This window comes from Pelodiscus sinensis, chromosome 8 (assembly GCF_049634645.1).
Source record: "Pelodiscus sinensis isolate JC-2024 chromosome 8, ASM4963464v1, whole genome shotgun sequence".
NCBI classification, from domain to species: domain Eukaryota; kingdom Metazoa; phylum Chordata; order Testudines; family Trionychidae; genus Pelodiscus; species Pelodiscus sinensis.
Genome location: NC_134718.1, coordinates 51398847 through 51422669, shown reverse-complemented (window position 1 = coordinate 51422669; position 23823 = coordinate 51398847). Strand labels below are relative to the sequence as shown.

Sequence of the window (23823 nt, the reverse complement as noted above, 5' to 3'; positions counted from 1 at the left end):
AAGAATTGTTAAATATTTAAAATGATTAAATTTTCAAGCTGTCATACATGTTAGCATTTCAACATTATGAAGAAATTGTCTACGGGTCTTTGACATGTTTATTCTGTATCGGTTGGTACTAAATTATTCTGTACATCAGTGAGTTCCAACCTTTTTACACTCAAGATCACTTTTTAAATTTAAGGGCAGCCCAGAATCTACCCTTCCCTGAGAGCCTGCCCCTTTCTCAAAGCTCTGTCCCATTCACTCCATCTCCCCCTCCCTGTTGCTCACTCTTTCCCACCCTCACTCACTTTTGGAGGCTGGAACACAGTGTTGGTTTTTGGGAGGGGGACAGCTCTGGGCTGGAGCAAGGGGTTTGTAGCATAGAAGGCAGCTCCAGGCAGATCCTGGGGCCAGTGCTCGCTCTGGGTGAGGGCTCAGAGCTTTGGCTTGGGCTTTAGGAAGAAGTTCAGGATATAGGAGGGGTATGGGATGCTGGCTTCAGTAAGGACCTCAGGATTGGTCTGTGGCCTCTTGTTGGGCAGCACGTACCATAGGTAGCTCCTGGTTGGTGGTGCAGAGCGGCTAAGGCAGTCCTTCCTGCCTCAGGCCTACACCATTTCCAGAAGAGCCCAATGTGACCCTTTGGCCCCTGGTACCCTGTGGCTCCATGAAGTAGCACAGCTCCCTCAGCTCCCCTTGGCTGCAACTCCTTGTTCTCAGCCCATGAGAACTGTGGGGGTTGTGCTTGCAAGCAGGAACAGTGTGCTTTGATCTCTGTCCCACTCTCCCTCCCCTCCAGTGCGCTCCTGCTGCCACTTGAGTAGCAGCATGAGGTTGGGGCAGGTAGTGAAGACTGTGAGCATCTTCAGGATCTACCAATGGATCACAATTGACAGATCAGTGACTGCTGCTGCATGAACTATATGGGAAAGATTTTCAGGAATACTTGTAAAAAACATTAAAGAAAATCTCTGCAGTCTCCCACTAAATAAAAAGTCATGTTTGACCTCAAGCACAAAAGGCTGTTGGTACTTTTTTATTTATTAGTGAACTAGCAGACTTACCTGATGTTGTCGGGGTCCTTCAGGGCAGAGGGCTGGCAGTGTTGGGGTTTGGACTCAGGGCAGGGCTTTGGGGATGTGTGGGGAGGGAGTGCAGGAGACTCATGGTAGAGGGTGCAAGAGTGAGGGATGGGGGATGGTTGTGAGAGAGAGGCCCAGAGTGGGAGTTCCATCTGGCATTGGCCTTTTCCCCAGATCCCTTCCCCTGGCCACCAGGAGCCTTTTTTCTTCCTCCCCACCCTCCCCTCTGCCCCCAAGTGATGCAGCCAAGGGCTGGAAGCGGGGGGGGGGGGGGGGGAAAGAGTTTGGGGCAGGCAGGCTATTTATTCAGTGTACTGACAAGCAAGAAGTTAGAGCCCTAGCCTATTGGCCACTCCCTTGGTGGTGCGGCTTGTCCTAGTGGACGTTCTCATATGTCCCTCCAAACAGCACCCCCCCCTTTGCATGTTATGGAAAACAGTCCTTTTCCTGGGGCTTCTGGTTGTTCTGGCACAACCAAACCCTGACCTTACTTTAAGTTAGGAGAAGAGAAAGCTACATAACAAATTTGGTGGCCTTGGGTCTTACCGTTTAGGAAGAGTTCTTGAACAAATGGACACACAGACAGATGTACTCTAAAAAATATACTAAAATTGTTTCTGAGCAAGGCCTATGCATGTTGGGTTCTGAGAAACAAGTCATGCAAAATTCCTCTGTATTGGAGTTTGGGAGGATTTTGAGAAACAGATCTGTGCAAATGTTCATGGGCTATGAAGTTTGCTGAAATTTCACCATAAGAGTTGCTTGCATTGTTCCATGTGGAAATTGCCTTTAAATACTGTGTGTGTGTGTGTGTGTGTGTGTGTGTGTGTGTGTGTGTGTGATTTTATATATATAAATATATATAAAAACATTGAAAAATTGTATGTATTATATAACCATAAACTATATGATTTTAGCTCTGTGTCTTTGCCAGGCTATTAATGTAGTTTGGCACCTGGCACTAGATAGCCCTTACTTTGGTTCCTTAATTGACTTGTTTTGCTTTTGTGGGTTTGTTAAAACCATAATGTTGAATTAATGTGATTTTGACATTTTAATTTCTTCCAGTGTCTTGAGAAACAAAGATTTATATTGTTATGAAGCTATTGCATTTGTCTAGAATGGACTAGTGATAACTGTGAAAAGCCTGAGAAATCACTGTACTGTGAAGAAAAGAGTACCTTATAGTTAAATAAAGCAAAGTTAGTGAACAGTAGTAAAATGAATATAATGGACAGTTGTGTCTGGGCTGGGCATGTGTCTAAATAATGTACACATAGGCACAGGTGGAGGGAGAGTAAGCTATTTTTTATTACTACTTTAACACTTGATTTGCTAAGAAACTATAGTGATGAGGACCTTATAAGTACCTATATAACTCTCACTTAAACATTGATAAATGACTGAAACCATATAAAATAAATATAAAATATACAGACCATAGTTTGACAGGTAGGTACTGTCTGACAGGATAAAAAAGAAAAAAAAAGAGAGAGAGGCTTTTAGACAGAAACCACAAAAGCAATTCACTCATAAAGAAAACTCACCTGGTTTAGAGAATTTAAAAAAATCTGTCCTTCATAAACACACTGGATCTGATTTGTTTTTCAGAGGTGCTAAGCATGCATAACTCTTATTGATGTCATTGGTTTTTTTTTTTAATCTGTATGTTGCTGTGCCAGGTGTTCTTGAAGTCTGTTGGAGCAACAGATTCTCAGGACCTCTGAAAAGTGGTGCTACGTATTCAGTGGAGAAGCACAATTTACTAGATGAAAACCAAAAACTTTCTTCTTGTTTCAGCATATTCATACTATACACATATGTTACTCCTGGGGGAATTCGACATTACTGTGCATGGTAGTATTTTTCAAAAATTAAAGCTGTGCATTCAGACTCCTCCCTCCACCCATACTCTTAAAGTCTGTCTTTTTAATTTTATATAAAATTTGTCTCTAAAATAGAACTAATTTATTTCTTAACCTTTTCAAAATGCCTCAAAGCATAGTTTTAGTAAATTACTATGATTTAATAAGTGATCAGTTATTTCTTTAGTCCTGGAGTAATTCAAGAGACAATAATAATGGAGATTGATTGAAAAATTACAAATTATGCAGCATTTTTTAAAAATGAGTTATTTTATTGAGAAGGGAATGGTGGGAAATGTCAGAATTTGGAGGAACTGTTACCTAAATCCAAGACAGGTGTTCTCGAAGGCCCTATACTGCAAAGTCTAACCCATGCAAAATTTAAACCTATGATGAGTTCCTTTGTAGTTAATGAAACCAGTCCTGCTTATTAATAAACATATGAATTGATCTAAGATTTCACAGAAAACAGATAGGGTTGTTTTCTGCTACAAGAAAATAGAAGCCTGAAAAGGTGTATTAAATATTTATTGCTTTGATTATTATTCTCCGTATTAGAGCATTGCTGCTGCTCTATTGTTCAAAGCCTTGCTTTCACCTGTTGCTTGAAATATAAAATGAATTGTTAAAATCTTTTTTATACAATTTTACTCTCCACAAGTTTGTAAATTATATCATTTTCATACTGAAGATGCTCTGTGATGCTGTTGCTAAACTGTTTAATCAGAAAAGATAACACAAATATAGCATGTTTGACCACTGCTTAGTTTCCCATGCAGTGGAGTTAAAAATATCATCTCACGTAAGTTATAGTGCTTTGCTAAACCTGAAAAAAATCTAAAAGGAAGCACGTATGGTCCTCTACATTACAGACTTAGGGGAGCTCTGCTCAACGGAAGCTTTTGCATTTTTTAAATTACTGTTTAATTAGCTCTTCATACTTCCTGACTCATTAGTTCTGTCAGTCTAAGTGAATGGAAGATGTTATCATTCTGATCTGTGAAAATCTGTAGTGATGCATGCTAAATCTTTCTATTAAAGAAAAAACATGAATATTCCCTTTTCCAGGGATTTTTTTTTTTGCTAGATTGAAATTGACCCCTCATTGTAGATAACCAGTAAAATTCAATTTTTCATGGTGAGCTACATTACAAACTAGTGAAGATAGAACTCACTGCCCTGACATGTGATCCCTTGACTTCTCAAACCGGCACGTGGGCATGAAATACACCCACACAGCATTTATGGATTGGAAAAGTAGCTTCAGCTCTTCCAGATGCTGTATGTGGGAATCCTGGGTACTGAAATAATGTGGTCATGGATCCAGTTCTCTACATTTCTCTTAGCGCTAATCCCCCCACCCTACATCAGGTCTGTCCATAGTCCCCTCCCCCATATCCTATTCTACTCTGTGGTATTCTGTGCCAAATAATTAGAAATTCTGTGACAAAATAGTAAAAATTCTGCACATTTTGTCAAAATAACTCTACATAATCCCACCATTTTTAATTATTTTGGTAATTTATTTCAAAATACCTGGTAACAAGTATGTCTGAAACAATACAGACACACAAAAAGTCCCCCAGGAGTAGAGAATTAAAGCCACTCCTACGACAGCCCAGTTCTTGTTTCTCTGCTCCATCCCACCAAAACCTAGGCAATGGGCCAGATACCCAACTCTCTGCCCCTACTCCTGCCCTCTTGCCCCATGTAACCCAAATCCTCTGCACCTATACTCCCTCCCAGACTCTACATCCCAAACCCCTCCCCCAAAAGACAACCCAAACCTCTGCGCCCCCACCCTATGTTACAACCCCTGCCCATACCCTGCCCCTCGTTTTACAGACTCCTCCAGGTCAGAATACTTTCCTGCACCCATATCCCATCAGACCTACATCCCATCCTATATCCATCCCGCTACCCCAGCTCCCTTTTGCACCCAACCTCCATCCCAGGACCCTCAGCTCCTCCATTAATATCATGGAAGAGTGCAGCCCTTGACCACTTACCAAATTTTTGGAGTGGCCCCCACCAAATTTCCTACCTCTGCTGTAGCTCCTTCCTCCTTCCTCCAGAAGTGTTGTCTGTGTGCAAGCGGGTTATGCCAGATTCAACACGCTAGTGGTGGCCAGCAGCATTATAGCCCATTTCTGTGGTGGAATGGAAATTCTGTTCAAAAACGTTAATTTCTGCGAAATTCTGCATTGGACAATGGCACAGAATTCCCCCAGAAGTAACATACTCATACAGTGAAACTCTAGTGCTAATCAGGAGCCTTTCAGCTGCCCTCTACACTGGATGAATTTCATCTATAGTATGAAGTGACAAGTGAGCAAAACGTAATGTAACTGAGTATCTGATTGAGAAGCTAGTCTCAAATTCACTGAAGTGTGTATTTTTGCATTGTAATTGGGGAACTTTGTGGTCCACAAACAGGTTTTTCTCATCTGTATTTCTCAGTAGGTAGAAACAGATGGCTCTGGCAGAAATACCTCTTGCAGCATCCTTTGTATGTTGGTGCCATAATTCACATTGAGGCAGAGCAAACTGAAAATCTGAACAGTATTTTGAATGTGTTACCCCTTGAGAAAACAGGAAATCAGTTCTAGAAGGCGCTTTGAAGTGCTAAGCACCTTCTTTTCCCACTGAGTTTAATGGTATTGGATGGTACTCTGCTCTTCACAGGATTGAACAGTAAATAAACTTACCAGATAGATGAAACCTAGTAAAATTCTTCCCTTACAGCAACAATTCTTTTTAAACATTTCAATTAAATATTTTTATAAAATTGTAGTTGTGAAAAAATAAAAATGAAGTTCTTGATATTGATTATTTTCTTTTCCTAATTACTGATGCAGATGCAATGCTTTGTAAAATACTGAAAATGTCAGAGTTGCTGTTACAACTTAGGCCCCTTTGTTACTCATTGGTACAGGTGTGAAGGGAGAAATAAAACAGGATAACAAATGCACCAAAATGTATTAGAGGGACCACTGATAGGAACTAATTTTCCAATCTCCTCTCCCCTGCCGTAAAGGAAGCTTTTGACAGAGTTCAGAGAAGGAAATTAATTAATTTTTAGAACCTTTACAAACTTGAACTTTTGTGGAAAAGTCTACTGGTGAATAATTTCCTCTAGGCAAGAGTTTTACAACAGCTTACACCTGCTTCTGGCCAAGATTCTCCCCAGAAGCATGTTTCTATTCTTCCAGCTCTATTATTCAGATACACTTTTTCTGATTTCCTTTTAGGAAGATAGTCACTAAGTATAACGTAGTGAACAACAGATGCAAAACTTGCAGACATATATCCACAGCTACAATAACCAACACCTCCCACAGCACACATTTATTATCTGTTGTTCTTGCACACAACTATCGCAAGATGTGGTGTATTTTATCCAATACACTAACCCCAATAATTGTTTGAATGAAACCAGAAAATGCTCTCGAATGAACTTGCACAGAAAAAAGATGAAAGACAAAAACACCCTATTACCTGTGGGCGGGCACTTTTCACCAAGTAATACCTTTGTCTGACCTGTCAGGCCTCATCCTCACAGGAAACGTGCACAGTAACTCCGAGAGCTTATTTTCTTAACTTTTCTGTAGATGAATAAAAATGGACTTGTTATGCTTATAAGAAGCATATGGGATCTTTTCAGGGGGAAAAGGCAATATGCCACATTTATTAAGAATACAGTGGCAACACACTCACTCTTCCCCCCCCCCCCCCGATGGTATAATTACAAGTGTGTTCCTCACATTATGCAAGGGAGGAACCAGGATCACTTCATTCTAGTCCAAGGTTCCAGTCTGGTACTGGCAGGACGAACCCAGCCCTTAAGGGAAAGAAGTCCTTTTATATGGTGGTTCTCCATTGGGATCAGTGAATTTTGTACCATCGTGCCGTTTTTCTGATGGATGTTTATCAACAGTTGTCCTTCTTGTTCTTTGTCTTTTCATTTTGCCATGCTCAGCTGGTTTCGATCATGAATATCTTGTCCCAATTGATAAATGTTCGCCTCTCCCCTCAGGGTCCTTGGCTGTCAGTCTGCCCTCTTTGATATGTGGTAATCTTTAGCACCTTCTGGTTGGTGGTTTGGTCTCTCTTGATCCAGTGATGGCCTTCACACTTGTCTTCCACATATTCCTCATTCTCACACATAACAAGGGTAGACCATCAGAATTTAAAAAGAGCAAATAATTACATTTCTTCACTATACTATATTACAATATCTACTTCAGAAACAAAAACAATATCAGGACCAGAAGAATCTAAATCTATTTCTACTTAAAAAATGACTTAGGATATTAAGACTTTAATACTTAGATAGTTATATACAATATCTATCACTAAGGGCATGACAGTACTATGAAATTATTTCAAAATAACTAAATTTGACTTAACTCCTGAAATAACAAAATCAAAATAGTATATCCCCACTACTGGGAAGCCTCTAAATTAGTCCAAGGCAGGCTCCCTTAATGTGGATGTGCTATCTCGACTTAGAGCCCCAGGAAGCAGTGGAGAAGAATTACTTTGAATGAATCTGGGGAATAGTTATTTCGAAATAGCAGCAGTTGAGAATCCACATTTCCTCTATTTTGAAGTAGCTACTTCAAAATAAGAGTTATTCCTCATGGAAAACAGGAATTATTTAAAAATAACCAGCCCCTTATTATGAAATAATGGGCTTGATAATCAGATGCTTTGCTTGTTATTTTGGAATAAGGGAAGTTATTTCAAAATAATTCCCTAGTATAGACCAGGTCTAAAATAGGAAATTGAAATTTTTCTACTACCGACTGAAGAGAGACATTGGGAGAGGTGACTTTCTACCAGTTGAGGCAAGTACGGGTTCATCTGCCCCCTGGCGTTCTCCAGCCAGAATGAGAAATGCAGCAAACTGTGTGCTTTCCCTTTGTTCCCATATGAATACGGGGGTGGGAGCTTCAGCCTATCCCTGCCTTGCCTAATGGATGCCTAGAGGGCGGCTGAGGGCTGATGTAGCCCCAAATGAAGGGTGCCCCCAAATGAAGGGTGCCCCCATTCAGTCCCTTTGACTTGCCTGGTGATTCTGTCTCTTTTCTATATGGTTTTATAAGAAGAAGTCCCATTCCAAGCACATCCAGTTTTCCTGGTACAACTAAACCCTTACCTTGCTTTAAGTTATAGTAAGCGGAAGCTGTATACCGAAGTTGGTGGTCCTAGTGCTAACCGTTCTTGGACAGATTCTAACAAACTTCTAATTTTCTCCAAATTAAAATAATAAATTAGTTGACTATTTAATACACACAGAGTTCATCTGTGCCCCGCCCCCTCAAAAAAAAAAAGTTGAGAAGCTGTTTGAGGGAGATTCCTTTATTCTTCTAAGAGTAAAAGCAAACCTTAGTCTCCTTTCTGCCCACTCCACTGCTGGTTCCATAGGAGGATACTGTGCTTTCTATATTCTAATGTTTCTCATAGCTTATTTTCAGTTGTTCTCTTTTCTGTGACACAGCAGGTTGTTCATAAATATTAACCTATCAAGAGAGCCATAAACCTGGTTCCCTACCGCTTAAGAGACAGAGATGTTACTGTTCTTACACAACAGTTTTTGTGCTTCAATTTCCTGCTTTTGTTTAAAAATACATAAATACAGCTAAACCACTTGGCATTCATCTGTTCTCATCTAGTCCAAAGTTTACTGTGCTGCATTTTTTTTGTTTGCTTTTGTTGGAGATATATTTTTAAAAGCTTTTCCACAATGGTTTAAAGCATTAGCCTTTTTTTCCTTTGGAAAATGGTTTCAGATAGTTTAGTTTACAAGTTAGAAGAATGGAGATTTTTCCCCCTCATGCCATAGTACAGTAAAAGGCTTCATTGCGGCTATGTAGAGACAAAAAGCAGCTGTGCATAGAGCTCCCCAGCACAGATATCTAACTCCTTTCTGTAAAACATCAGTGCAGGCAATAGGTAAGACAGAAAAAAGGGTCATGGGCAGAGGAGAGCGAGGAGAAATTGCTCTAAACCATTCAAGTGATTGTATAAAGTAAATGATGCTTCAAGTTTATTTAGTAATAAGTTAATGCCACATTAACTCCTTTTGCATTTCTCAATCTCAACAGGACTCAGAGTGCAGCATAGGCCAGCAGGCTACACAATGGATCCCAGCCTTCTACTACTTCTAGCTGCTTTGCGTCCTACCCATTGCCACTGGGCATTTACAAGAATCATGGGAGAAGTGCATTGAGTCCATGCTCTAAAAGAGATATAGTGGGGTTTGCATTAGATTACTCTTTTCTTTGACTTTTTGCACAGAAAGGGAACATATGGACTTTTGAGAACTCAGATGAGGTCTAGTGTATATTCATCCACATCCTTGAGCCATTACAATCTGGTTTTAAGATGCCAACATTTTTTAATCTGATACTAGACATGCATTATAAAGGTCCTAAAAACAATAAACCATTGCTGATTTACACTAGCTGAGGATCTGGCCTAATGACTTAACTAGAAGATCACATTTGGCAAAAAATGAAGCATAGCAGGCAAAATTGAACCATGTCCTGGAATATGCTTCAAATTATCAGTATTCTTACCTGCCAAACTTCTTGTTGCATTGCAGCTTACCATGATGACAGCAACCATTAAGTGAACTGAATAGCTTTCCATGTGAACTGCAGTTGACTAGATAACAATTATAAAATCCTAAAATAAAGAAATGTTATTTAGATTACAAAGTCTTTGAAAACTAGGAAAAATAAGATACAGTAAAACTCCATTAGTCCAGCATCCAATGCTCTGGGACTCCTGATGGTCCGGCACCATCAGGAACCCGGAAGTGCTGGGGCAGCCGGACAGGCTTCTCCAATTCAGCTGCTGCTGAAACTGACCAGCAGCTGAATCGGGGAAGCTGGGAGCAGAGCAGCTGGGGTGCTGCCGGGTTGGTCTCGTAGCGCTGCCCCTCGGGGCTGCGGGACCAACCCAGCAGCACCCCAGCTGCTCTTGGGGACGCCTGGGGCAGAGCAGCTGGAGTGCTGCCGGGTTGGTCTCGCAGCGCCAAAGGATGGCGCTGTGGGACCAACCTGGCAGGACCCCAGCTGCTCTACCCCAGGGGTCCCCAAGTCAGCCGCTGCTGAAACAGATCAGCGGCTGATCCAGGAAGCCCGGGGCAGAGCTGCTCTGCCCCGGGCTTCCTGGAATCAGCCGCTGATCTGTTTCAGCAGCAGCTGACTTGGGGACCCCTGAGGCAGAGCAGCTGGGGTGCTACCGGGTTGGTCCCGCAGCGCCGAGGGGCGGCGCTACGGGACCAACTCGGCAGCACCCCAGCTGCTTTGCCCCAGGCGTCGGGATTCAGCCGCTGCTGAAACTGACCAGCAGCGTCAGTTTCACCAGCAGGCTGAATCCGAATGCCTGGGGCAGAGCAGCTGGGATGCTGTGGGGCTGGTGCCGTAGCGCCGCCCCTCAGTGCTGTGGGACCAACCTGAGGGGCAGCGCTACAGGACCAACCGGGCAGTACCCCAGCTGCTCTGTCCCAGGTGTCCCCAAGAGCAGCTGGAGTGCTGCTGGATTGGTGCCGTAGCGCCGCCCCTCAGCGCTGTGGGACCAACCCGGCAGTATCCCAGCTGCTCTATTGCAGGCATCCCCGATTCAGCTGCTGCTGAAACTGACCAGCAGCAGCTGAATCAGGGACGCCTGGGGCAGAGCCGGAATATCGTAAGGCGGGGGCTATGAAGGGTCTGGGGTGGCATCTTCTCCCACCCCACTCCAGACCCCTCATAGCCCTCCCTTCTGATAGTCCGGCATATCTGATAATCCGGCACCCCCTGGGTCCTAAAGGTGCCGGATTATCGGAAGTTTACTGTATATAGTTGCCCATGCAACCTTCAGTCTGCACCCATACACATCTTTTACTGCCTGCAGGATGAGCTTGCTGTACTGTCAGAAAAATATATGGTAATGTGAAATAATGCCATTAAAGACTTTCAAAAAGAATACATGGAAGGGAACAGAATTAAGATTATCAGTAAACTATGGATCTAGTATTTTTTTAACTTTAAATACTTAATTTTGCATTTTAAATAATTTTAATTTAGGATTTTTTGTATAATATCGAAAGGAAAACTATAAAAGCACATTCTACTACATACAACTATGGGTTTGTCTATATAGTGCTTTAGTCTGCACTTGTGTGATGTACTAACGGGAGTGTGTGGATCATGCTGGCACTTACTAAAAGTTCTGTAGTATGTGCGTTAGTGAAGTACTATTTGAATTGGGACCACATTTTGGTTCACCCAGTCAGTGCATGTTAGGGATGTAAATTCCCAGTTAATCAGTTAAATGTTATGTTTAATCAGTTAACTGGTTAAATGCTATGGTCAATCAAATAACTGGTTAAACATTATGTTTGACCAGTTAACCGCTTCAATGGAGGAGGGTAGGAATGTGCTCCAGATGCTCTTGCTGAGCTGGAGCGGGCTGAGTCAGACTGGAGGCCCCGCTGGTTAACTGCAACCAGTAAGCCCCACCGGTAAGAGTGATGCTTACCGGTTAACCATTCACATCCCTAGTGCACAGCTGTGCTAGTGCAAACTAAAATTTATACTCTTCTGGTGTGGACTATATGTAGCCCCAAAGCAACACATTTTACCATATATTATCAACAGATTTTAATCCTGAGCCTTCAGAACTGCTCCACTTGAACTAGGCTATGTGCACACAACAGCTTACGTTGGTATAACTTATGTTGCTCAGGGTTGTGATTAAGCCAGTGCCCTGAGTAATGTAAGTCACACTGATCACAGTGGACAGTGTTTTGTCATTGTGGCAGTTTCTCCCACCAACATAATTACTACCACTCGCAGAGGCTGGAGAAGTTAGGTCTGGGTGCCATCGACTCTGAAGTGTCTGGTGTATGCTCTGTAGTATAGCCATAGCCCTACATTACTTTCTTAGTTGGCAGGAGTAGGGTGATATCCCCAAGGAGTGTTGGTGTGATTAGGGTCAGGGGAGGACTGCACACAGGGGAATAGCTAAGAAAACTACAGTCTTGTGTGGAGCTGCCAGAGAAGCAAATGGCCTGTTGGGGCCATGTGCTGTGTCTGATGAGGGTATGAGCTAAGTGCTTTTCACCACTTCCCGAGTTTTTATGGCCATTCTCAGGTGTTGCTAGTACAGTGGTGGTAGCTACTGCTGTCACCGCTGCCACTTTGACCAGTGTGAATGTACACTTTAGAAGGTTTGTGTTATGATTTTTTTTCCAAACTGCCAAAATATTCCTGAGCAAGTTAGAGAAGATGGTATAATGATTTTTAACAGCCGGAATGATTTTTGTCATCAGAAGGTGAACGTAATTTCATGGAATTATTCCTGTAACCAGAAAGCGTTCCCCTTGCCATTCCTCAGAGGCCTGCAGCACACTGTAAAGATGTCAGAAAGGAAAAAGGTCAGAATTATGGAAAATGTTAGTTACTACCAGCTCCCCCTTTAATAGTTGCTTGAGTTACTACTTTGGCCATAGTTTACTCTTAATTGTCATTACGGACTGAATTTCATGCCCAAAAATTACTTTCAATATCAGACAGCTGCAGTAAATAGGCATCTCCACTGTGTAGACTCCACAGAAATCTAAACCAAGCATTAGAGCTGAGAATGCAAGTGGAGTTGGAAAATAGAAACTCAGCTATTAGAAACAGAATAATGTGTTAGGCATTTCAGTCATCCTATATACTGGGCACGCCGGTGCAAAATAAGATTTATTTATTCTCTTCATTTTGCTATTAATTTCAACTACTAGTTACAGATAAGAACCTTTAATTTCAAATCTCTCAATAGTTTTGAGCCTAGCCTTTAGAGGAGTTGAATTGGAGGTGCTCAGCATCTTGCAATTTGGGCCTTAATTGCCATTTATTACATGTCAGTTTGAGCGAAGAATGAGGTCAAGAAAAGAAGCAGAGAAGGGAAAAATGTCATTGGCAGTGAAAAGAGGAAATCTAGCTAAGCTAAGTGGTGGCCTAGTCTGCGTCACTTCCCGCAGTTCCCATTGGCCAGGAATGGTAATCTATGGCCAATGGAAGCTGCAAGTGGCCATACCTCAGAATCACAGGTAAATAAAGCGTTGGTGGCCTGCCAGGGCAAACTCTGGTGAACCACATTCAGCCTGTGGAATGCTTATTGCGGACCCCTAGCCTATAAGGTGTTTAGTGGTCCTACTTCCACTGATCCTGTGAGAAGTTGAGCCTTAATGCCTAAGTGATTTAGGACCTTTTGGAAATTTTTACTTTTAGAACTCAAACCTAATAGTTCAGTTTGGTGTAGCAGCTTTTCCAACTTTGACTCTGAAATATCACAGGTGGTTATTCTACGGAGATCTTTCAAGAGTATTTACCAAAAGTTGAGGGACTAGGGAACTAGGAGAGTAAATGTGACAAAGCATATTTCCTGATCTATAAAAGTGGGTGAACATGAGTTGTTTTTAGAGTGTTATGATATGGAGACAGAGAAGAGTTGGCCATTGACAATAAAAAAATAGGTTTGCAGATATTTGTTTTCATTATAGTATTGTTGTGCTGCATCTTCCCAACTGTTTACAGTTCAAAAGTTTTAATAATTTAAATAGGTACTTTAACTGTCACTATGAAGCATTTAAAATTAACTTTGAGCTCTGCCTTGGGATTTAGTAGTTTATTAACATATTTTTCTATGAAGATTGGACTATGAAATGTGAGTTCTAAATTTGATCTGTGGCTGGAATCCTAAATATACACAACAGGATGACAAACAGGGTGCTCTGTATTTTAATTTAAAGGCCCAGCAACCTCAACACTCTTGCTTCAATCTAATATAGCTTCATTTTGAAATCAATCTGCCCTTTCCCTTTAGTTTTCATAATGTTCTTATTTGTGCTGGTTTATAGTTTCCTGCAACTGGGAGAGTAACTTGTTTCAGCAGGCACTACTAACAGCTTTCATTTCAGATGGAAGGAGAATGTTCCAATACCAGATGATCAGTTTTCTTTCTCTTTTCTGTATTTTAATGGTTAGACCAGCTTCTTTACTGGAGTACACCTAAGGCATTACTAGTTCAGACTCCACAGAGGATATTTTTGCAATTAATTCAGCATTATTGTGCTGTGGTGCTTTCCTACTAAAATGACAGTTAGACCCCTATTAAACTACTACCTATTTTTCCCATTCTCTTGAGTATTCCCCCTCTCTTTAGCATGCATAATGCTATAATGAATGTTCATCTATGTTATCTTGTTTGTCAAGCATATTATTTTAATAATTTTGGATGTCATTCACAGCTTTAAAGGTAGTATTACATTAAGTACTAACTTAGCTCAGCAAGAGTAGAAATATTTCCATGCAACGGCCCAATCTTGCTTGTTTAGTATTCTGGTCACTCTGACAGTACTGAGAATAACCTGTATGTACAGTCGCAGTCACCCTGAGCTAAATTGATTTGACCTCTGTTTTTTAAAATGTGCTTCAGACAGAAATGAGTAGCTTTCTTCACCAATTTTCTTGCTGTATGTTACACTTTATACTTTGTATGCATGCTACATTTAAATAGTATAGTTTGTGGTTGTCTGGCAAATTGATGTCATTGACATATTGCTGCAAGGAACTGCACATGATAGGCACTTCATTAAAAATCTAATGATTTAAAATCTAATTCTATTTTATTCTCAGCATGGTTCTGTTAATGTGGGATGACTTGCAGTTATATTATGAAGAGGAGGCGTTTCCAATGAAATATGGGGGTTGTAGAGGTCTTTCTGTTTCTTTGTATCTTGCAAAATTTTAAATAGATCCTCCCAAGCTTCAGACATGTGTCATATCCTCAAGGAAATGTTGATGGAAAATTTTAAAGAAAAACCCATTCAATATAATTTCCTTTATTAATGAATTAAAACAATAAATTGTGTATTGAAAATGTATGACACCAAGATGAATACAAGTCTTTAATTCAGTTTGTTTTTTTGTCCCCAGCCCTAAATGTGAAACAATTTGTGTAAAATCTCAAGGATTGGTAAGTTAGAGAGTTTTCTGCATCTCGTTAAGCAGGGCTCCCATGAACAAAATGCCTCTGAATATGGCTAAATGCTAGGTTATATGTGTAGGAACAAAGAATTGAAGATTTAGGAAAAGGGAAACCATACTTACATTTATAGTTGGGTCAGGAAAGGTTTCCCTATAATAAAGGATTCATGCCAAAGCTCCTGATGAAGCTAAAGAGAAATCTATTGATCTGCAACACTATTTAAATTTCCCAGCTCCTCTGCTCGGTGTCCCACCAGCAACAAACCCAGTATCCTGAGGGAAGGTGTGATATAAGTGCATGCAGGTGAACTATATCCAGTTCCCATTTGTTCTTGTCTGTTCCTTGGTAGTTATACTTTCATGGTCAACGGGATTGAAAGCAGGGAAGAAATGGGAGGAATGATGGCACATTTGTGTAATTTATAATAAATTTAGTACTTTTGGTGGCTGCTGTCTCACTTAGGGAAGCAGCTGAGATGGAGTTTTGATACCATCTTTTTCAAGGGTTTGGTTTCTTTATTGGTGACATTCTAAACCACATCAACTTAAAAACAGCTCCATGTGAGTTTACTTTTGATTCCATCAGACTTGGTAGTGCCAGTATAAAGAAAGAGTTTGAGAAGAGTTACTCTTCTACCTGTAGTGAATGCAGTAGGGGTCCATGGAAGCTCGAGGTATCTACTATGTAAAAGTAAAAACTACAAATTAAAGCTGCTCCAAAGCTTTGCTTTTTGTGGGCTCAGGCAAATTGCTTTGTGATAGAGTGTATAAACCCTGTATTGATGGAGATGCTAGAGAGGCCATAGGGGTATGGGTATTGGCTTGTCAATCACGTATGATAGGGAGGAAGTCTTTAACAGGGGCACACTGCAGTCAGCTGTGTGGGGAGGAGCAAGACTACTGGAATGACTCCTGAAGCCACAGGAGCACATTCCATCCAGGAATTGTATCTGATACATTGAGGGAGATAGCAAACTCTCTGGGAAGAAGGCCTACAAGGGGTAAAAAAGCCTCTGGTAAGAAGCCTGTGCTGAAGCCACCCAGTGCAAATAAATGTGTCATGTCATATTCTCTCACCGTTTGGGAGAGAATCTTAGGAAAATCTTTGCAAGTATTCGATATAGTAGGCCTTATAGGACTAGGCAATGGCCTATAAACAAGTAGCATGGTTATAAATATGCAAGCCAGGGGATTAAATTCTGCTACTGTTGCTGAGCATAGATGATAAGTTATTGGCCTGGTGATGGTGGAGCCATCCCAGGTGCTGTGATGCATAGATCTTGTAAATTACAAGGTAAAACACTGGAGAAGAGAAAAGGCTCCCAAATCTTCTATGTTAACTTGGTAAAGGCCTAAAGGGACAGAGAAGACTTCCTTATTGTTCCATTTGCCACAGAACCTGAACTAGGACCTGAAACTCCAATGACACAGATGGATAATATTGCCAGTTTGGGGTTGACACTAGGGGTTGAACAAAAGGCCAGCTGGAGCAGCTGGTGCAAATGGACCTGATGAGAGATGGGAAGCCTGGAAAAGCACGGTGGTCAAACAGGTGTAATACAGCTTTCAAAATTCTGAAGGAGTCTTTACACTGATCTGTTGTTCTTCTATCCAGATTTGTCAAAGGTATTTATACCCAAGACATATACAGATGTGACACTTGGAATGGTGCTCTCCCAGACTACCTAGTGTCATTTATGAGCATATATGATGGGGTATAATAGACCCTACACTGAGAAGGGAGGTGCCAGAGAGGCTTTGCAACTAGGGATGGCCTTGTCAATCATGTATGATAGGGAGGAGGCATTTAAAAAGATGGAAAGTGTGGTCAGCTGCAGGAGGAGAAGCAAACTGTCCTAAACAGCTGACTGCTAAAGTGACTGTCTGAGCCACAAGGGGAATTCCCATCCATGAGATCTTCACCCTGATCCTCTGGGAAAGACAGTGAACTCCCAGGAAGACATTTAAGACCTGAAAGGGGTAGGGGCCTCTGGTAAAAAGATATTCTGCAAAGGCTACCCAGTGTAAGTAAATGGGCATAGTCAGGCTCTCCCATCATCTGGAAGAAAAGCCTTGGGGACTCCTTCACAACTTTTTTGGGCTGAGATCCTCTTTCTGCACATCTTTTGCTTCAATTTGGGAACATCTTATGGTATGTATGCGAGGTGTATTGAATACGTGGCTAAAACGTCAGCAGGGTGGAGGGATGATACAATTTTTTAAAGTGTGGTTTTCAATTATCATAGAAGGGCATGCCTCCTTCAATTACTTTTGTGATTGGACTTGTACTTCCTATCCAGTTATGAAGCTTCAGAAAACATACTACAGTAGACTTCTGATAATCCGGAACCTTTGGGACCTAGGTGGTGCCAGATTATCGGATATGATGGACTATCAGGAGGTACCTTAAGCTGGTTTTTTATATATATATATATATATATATATATATATATATATATATATATATATATATATATACTGTATACATTATATTCTGTATATAAAGTGTTCTTAACCATTTTTATTGTACATACTGTATACAGTATACTGTAATGTTTTAGGTTTTTTAACCCTTTTTTACCCTTTTCGCTCAGTTCAGCTGCTGCTGCTGTTGCCTTGTGACTCATTTTTTGCCAAAGCTCACTCACTAGGCTCTAGCCATTTTGATGCTGGACTGTCAGAAGTGCCGTACAATTGGATGCCTGACTATTGGAGTTTTACTGTATAATGTATCAATTGTGGCTTCAACTTGGAGATCAGACTGGTATAATATTTGAGATTACTATATTGATAGTCTATTTTTCTTTGTCCTGAAAGAACAGATCTACAACCTGGAAGAATCTTACTTTGGATAGTTTCATAACAGTGAAGCTGTAATATTGTACACAAACACATATAAAGTAAAAATACATGAATTGAAATGCTTCGTATTGACATTCCTCTATATCTACACTGTAGACTACTCTAGTGGTCTAAATATAAGGCTGGATTAATGAATAGCAAAGTAGGCATTTGCCTATTGTCCAAATTTGTGTTTTGCGTGTGTAGATTTTTTTAAAAACCAGTGTGGTATGTGCACAGCCTGAAAGAACAGTTCGCTTGAAAATCAGCACCAGAGCATGACTGGCTAGAGAGAGTCTTAGCGCACACACAACTGAAACTCCTTTGCCATTTCCACCAGAACCAAAGAGAGAGGAGGGCATTGTGTAAAGAAACCACTTTCTTCTCCAACAACAGTAAAGGAACATGCTAGGGTGGGAATTTACTGCAGGGGCATGTATGGGAGGGAACATCATGGAAATGTGTATTTGTTTTTTTTCTTTCCATTTATAAGTTGTTTGTTGGTATTCAGATCAGAAGATAGCAGTTAGGCCCCAGAAGTATATATTTATCTTGGGCCCAGTGGGGAATTAATCTGGCCCTGAGTGAACAAATGATTCAGAATACTTAACAGGGGAATTTAGACCATCTTTAACTCATTCTCGTCTAATGTTTCAAAGACACATTTCCTTTCTAATATACTGTGTTAAAATGCTTCTCTTTTTTATAAAACCAGTACATTGCAAAGTTACTGATACTGCTTACAGGTGTCAATTGTGTGTTGACAGCTGGCTTGTAAGTGGGTGGAGCTGTTAATTGATAACCTCAATGCAGACTGGGTCTGCTGCTGTAAACCAGAGTTTGGGACTCCAGTGGTAGAGAGTTCAACAATTTGGGGACACAGTAGCATGGAGGCTCAGAATCTATTGACCCATCCACCGACCCACCTTAGAAGAAAGGTAAAGCGGATAGTAATGAATATAATCTAGAGCTAGGAATGGTAAAAAATTGATAAGGGGAGCAAAGGGCCATATGGGAAAATCTATTATCAGTAGAATTAAGAACCATAAAAAGGAATTTTAAAAATATATTAGGAACAGAAAGCATCATAACAAAGGTACTGGGCCATTACTAAATGGAAATAGTAACATTATCAATAATAATGTAAAAAAGGCAAGCATGTTCAACAAATATTTTTCGTTTTCGTGGGAAAACAGATGATATTGTCTTACCATATGATGATAACATTCTTTCCATTACACTAATATCTCTGTCAGATGTTAAACAGAAGCTAGTAAAGAAAAACACCTTTTAAAACAGGAAGTTGGATAACTCCTATCCAAGAGGTTAAAAAGAACTGGCTACGAAACTCATTGAACTGCTAATGCTGATTTTCAATTATTCTTAGAGCACTGGAGAAGTTTGAGGAAACTTAAATATTGTTACATTAGTTTTCTTTCAAATAGGTAAATAAGATGCGCTGGGTTATTAGAGCTTGACATTGATCCTGGGCAAGATAATGGAGCTGCTCATATGGGACTTGATTAATAAAGATTTAAAGGAAATTAACATAATTAATGCAAATCAACATGGGTTTGAAGACAATAGAGCATGCCAAATAACTTGATCTCTTTTTTATGAGATTACAAGTTTTTTCAATAAAGGTGATAATGTTGATGAAATATACATAAATTACTGTAAATTATTTGACCTAGTACTGCAGAATGTTATTGGAAAACTAAAATAATATAAAATTAACATGGTACACATTAAAAACTGGATAACTGATGGGTCTTAAAATGTAACTGTAAATAGGGAATCAACATGAAGTGGATGTGTTTCTAGTGGAGTTACACAGGGACCAGTTCTAGATCCAACACTAGTGAACTTTTTTATTGGTGACCTGGAAGAAAATATAAAATTATTGCTGGTAAAGTTTGCAGGTGACAGACCAGTTGGAGGAGAAATAGGTTATGAAGAGGGCAGGTCATTGATTCAGAGCAATCTGGATTGCTTGTCAAACTGGACACAAATAAACAATATACATTTTAATATAGCTACATATAAATTTATGTATCTGGAAAAAAAAGAATGCAAAGCACGGTGGGGTTCCCTCTACTGGAAAGCAGTGCTTTTTCGGAAAATATTTGGGTTAATGGTGGATGTTCACTTGATTATGAGCTCTCAATGTGATGAGGTGACCTGAAGCACTAATGAAATTCTGAGATGTATAAATAGGGGATTTTTGAGTAAGATTAAAGAGGTTATTTTAGCTCCATATTTGTCAGTGGTGCATCCACTGCTGGAATCTTATATGCAAATCTGGGGCCCAATTCAGGAAGGATTCACGATTCAGTGAAGAGCCATAGGAATGACTAAAGGATTAGAAAGACAAGGTGGGTGAGAGAAGCTTTCAAGTTTACTTATGATTCTTCTCCAGGTCTGGGAAAATAACTGAAAGCGTCCCTGCTAAATACAGGATAGAACAGATTGTTTAACATAAGTAGCTAACATATAAGTTCCCTGAAATATGTGACCATTCTCTGTGACCACAGAGGTGATATAAGCCTGAAGGATTTTAGTGTGTTGGGGAAAGAGTTAATACAGATGCAAAATTATGTCTTCTTACAGTGTGAGGAAAGAATTTGTTTCCTTGAATTAGAAGAAAATTGTTTTAGAGTTCTGAAAATGCTACTATATCTGTGATATTTAAGATGCAGTTTGCTTTTCCCACCTAACATTCCCATTCAGAAATGTACGGAGTTGTCAGCAAATCAGATCCGTGTCCACTCATTTTTCTTCCACCAATGAAATATTCCAGCAGATCCAACTGTTTTTCATTACTTTAGAAGTGAAAAGAAATACTGTAGTTAGTTTTCAAAAGCCTGTTCTTTGAATGTCTGTGTGGGGCATGTTTTAGTGAAGGACTTTATAATCAGTTCAGTTGAATTTAGGAGGTAGAATATGAAGTCCTTTCTTCAGCCTGTAAATAAGGGTGTAGGTCCTAAGCTGAAATTTTAAAAACAGAATAGTGAATGAGTTTTAACACAACAGATGCAATATTTTTCTTCTCCTGTTTCCTCTGCAAATTCTACAATAGTGACTACTAAAATAAATGGAAGACATGATCAAATAGGATGTGTCTGTGTATTCAGTTGTATTATATCCAGGATACATGGTCTGCAAAGATGAGCCTTGTTAGAAAACACTTTGGGGGCAAACAAATTTGAAATTTGCTTATTTGAAATTAGAAGATAGCAGAATCAGTCTAGTGTCACTGTTCAAACTGGGATGCCCCTGCAAAGCTCTGTAGCTATAGTTTTTAATTTACCACGTAAAAATATTGGAGATACATTTCTAATTAATGCTGGCCAAAAGGTCAGAGAGGTGGTTAAATTGTCTTGTGTTTGGGATTGTCGCCTCTGGCATTTGATGTCTGATTTAAGGGCTTGACGTAATGTATTAGCATACTGTAATGTTAAACTCAGTGATGCCGCTGAATTGTGTGGTTCACTAATGAAGATTTACATTATAGTCGTGTATACAATTTGTTGAAGAAACTATATTATGTGAAACAAATGGTTCGATTTTAAGTTTTCTGTATGACTGCAATGGGAAGTGGCAGAACACATACAGCAGCTATACTGCAGCATCACCATGGTAACCATTGGAAATAATGGCACCCTTTGGGAATACCAGCGATCTCGAATTCTGTTGCAGCCAAGTATTATTATTAGCCTGTGATTATAGCACTGTTAGATTATTGTTTTAAAATTCCTTATCAGTAAAAAATAAATTGGAGCAGCTATTTTTCTAAAGCTTCTAGGAAGATGCTCAGAAGCAATTAATGATGTGCTGTAAGTCAGTTAAAATACATTTTATAAAATGCCAGAAATAAATGACAAATACAGTTAACCACATTCATAGAGCTGTTAGGTGTGAGGCTGAAAACCGAGTAAGATATTCTGCTGTGAGTGCTGAATCCTTTGAGAAGACCCACTGAAATCATTGGATGTACTTGTGTAAGAGCTTCTTCTCATATGTAAAGGGCTTACCCAGGAGCAAGGCTGTAGATAGAAGATATGTTGAATAATGACAAGAGAAACTACAATGCTGTTATTCTCTGACTGTGCTCTTTAGAGGAAGATGCATTCCATAGGAAATTCCCAATGAAAAAGTAATTAGTAATATGTACTCTTCCCCTCCCTTCCCCCCACTAAAAAGGGCTGTACCTACTTTAAAATGATAGAGTAGGTTTTGTGTATTATTTATTTAAAATATTCAGAAATTTAGCCACACAGCTATTTTTCTAAAATCTAACATACATGTTGACTTTTGAGCAGATTTGTTTGTTTGCTTGTTTTCAGTTTACATTATGCATCATCATATTTAAAATTGTGAATGTGATTTTTTATCATTTATTTAAGTAAGTTAATTTTTTTCAAACTAACTATAAAATTGAAAAAAATGTTTTAAATGCATTTCATTAATTACAAGAGATGTGCTTACTTGAGCATTGCCTACTTTTCCAAATATGCATTACTTGATGTGTTATTTTGGAGTGAGGAATTACATGATGATTCTGAAAACAGTAACTCCTTTAATAGCCCAAGAGTGTTTTAAAGTAATATTTTTAATTAATGTTTTTCTGCTAAATTAAAATGTAAAGGAATGTGTAAGTTCTAAAGCAATTGATTGAAAATGAAACTAGCCTGGCAAAAAGATAACCATTTAAAAGTATGGGGTGTGGAAACCAAGTTTATGCACTCTGAGGAATTGAGTCACTTTTATTCTGTCTCATTCATTCATTCATTCATCACCTTGCTTCAGGCTTTTTCAGTTTACTGATTTGTGCTATTGAATCTCTGGAGGGTCAGAGTTATTCCTACTAATACAATACTGCTCCCTTAAGATTCTTTTTGCAAGCCTATATTGTACGGAAGGATTTTGATTACACAGCTGGGATTCACACTGCGTCTGCAAACAACAAGGTTGTATTGATATAACTAGCAGTGTTAATTTCTATGCTGCATTTATTATTGACCTCATTTCTTTCTTTAATCATAGTTAATGACAGGTCTTTTTAAAAAGTTGGTTCAATTGAAGATTAAGATATCCTTTTACTTTATTTCCTGATGCAGAATTTTATCTATTAAACTTTGGTTACTGGTGAGAGAGGGAGGGAAGGTGTGAGAAAACATGAGTCTACCGCCAAAGAATGAAAACCGTGAAGGAGCTATATCTATATATAATATTTTGAACATGCAGCAATAGACTGGTTGGATGTATTGACATTTCATGCTGTGGTTATGGATTTGAATGAATTGATCAGCTAAATATGATTCAGCCTACCTTTCTATGTGAGTATTTTTACAGGTGAAGTTTTAAAATATTCAAATGATAAAGGGTTGCAGTTAAATTCAGTCAATTAATGTGCTATTTATACTAGGTGAATGAATATATCCTACACTAATGATTGAATAATGCAGTGGCTATTTTGCTGTTCAATATTTCAGATAATTAATGTAGTGTGCATTTTAATCAATCATTTGATAAGAGTTTTTTTCCAATTTTTCCTGATTTTTCGCTTGTTTATTCTTTTACTGTATTCATCTGGCAGTTGCTCCAGAATTACATTAATGTATGCTGTTAGAACCATAAACCATACTTTATTTTTATTTTTAAATACAGTACAGTTTTCACACATTGAAGGATTTATTTTGTAAAATGTTATGCTATAATTCACCTGGTTTGAACAATTTTCACTGTTCCAAATTAAAATAAGCATTTCAGTGAGACATCTGACTTATGCAAGCTGACTTAACCATTGAACTGGAATTTAATAGGACAATACTAAGGTTGAAATGTGAAGGGAGACTAGAGTTTTTTGTCCTCATTTCATTAAAAAATGGTTGTGAACTCATATCTGGGCAATACATTTATAGTTTAAGTTAAGTTAATATCATGATGTGTTTTTCATATCCAGATACTTGATATTTGATGAACTTTTGGAAATTGGATCTTGTTAGTAGATAGACT

General features: G+C 39.4%; 1 protein-coding gene across 8 annotated transcripts in view; it reads left to right on the top strand.

The window, feature by feature from the left end:
* Positions 1–23823, top strand: part of PTPRE (protein tyrosine phosphatase receptor type E) — a 266865-nt gene that overhangs the window by 71166 nt on the left and 171876 nt on the right. The gene's annotated exons all lie outside the window — the stretch shown is intronic.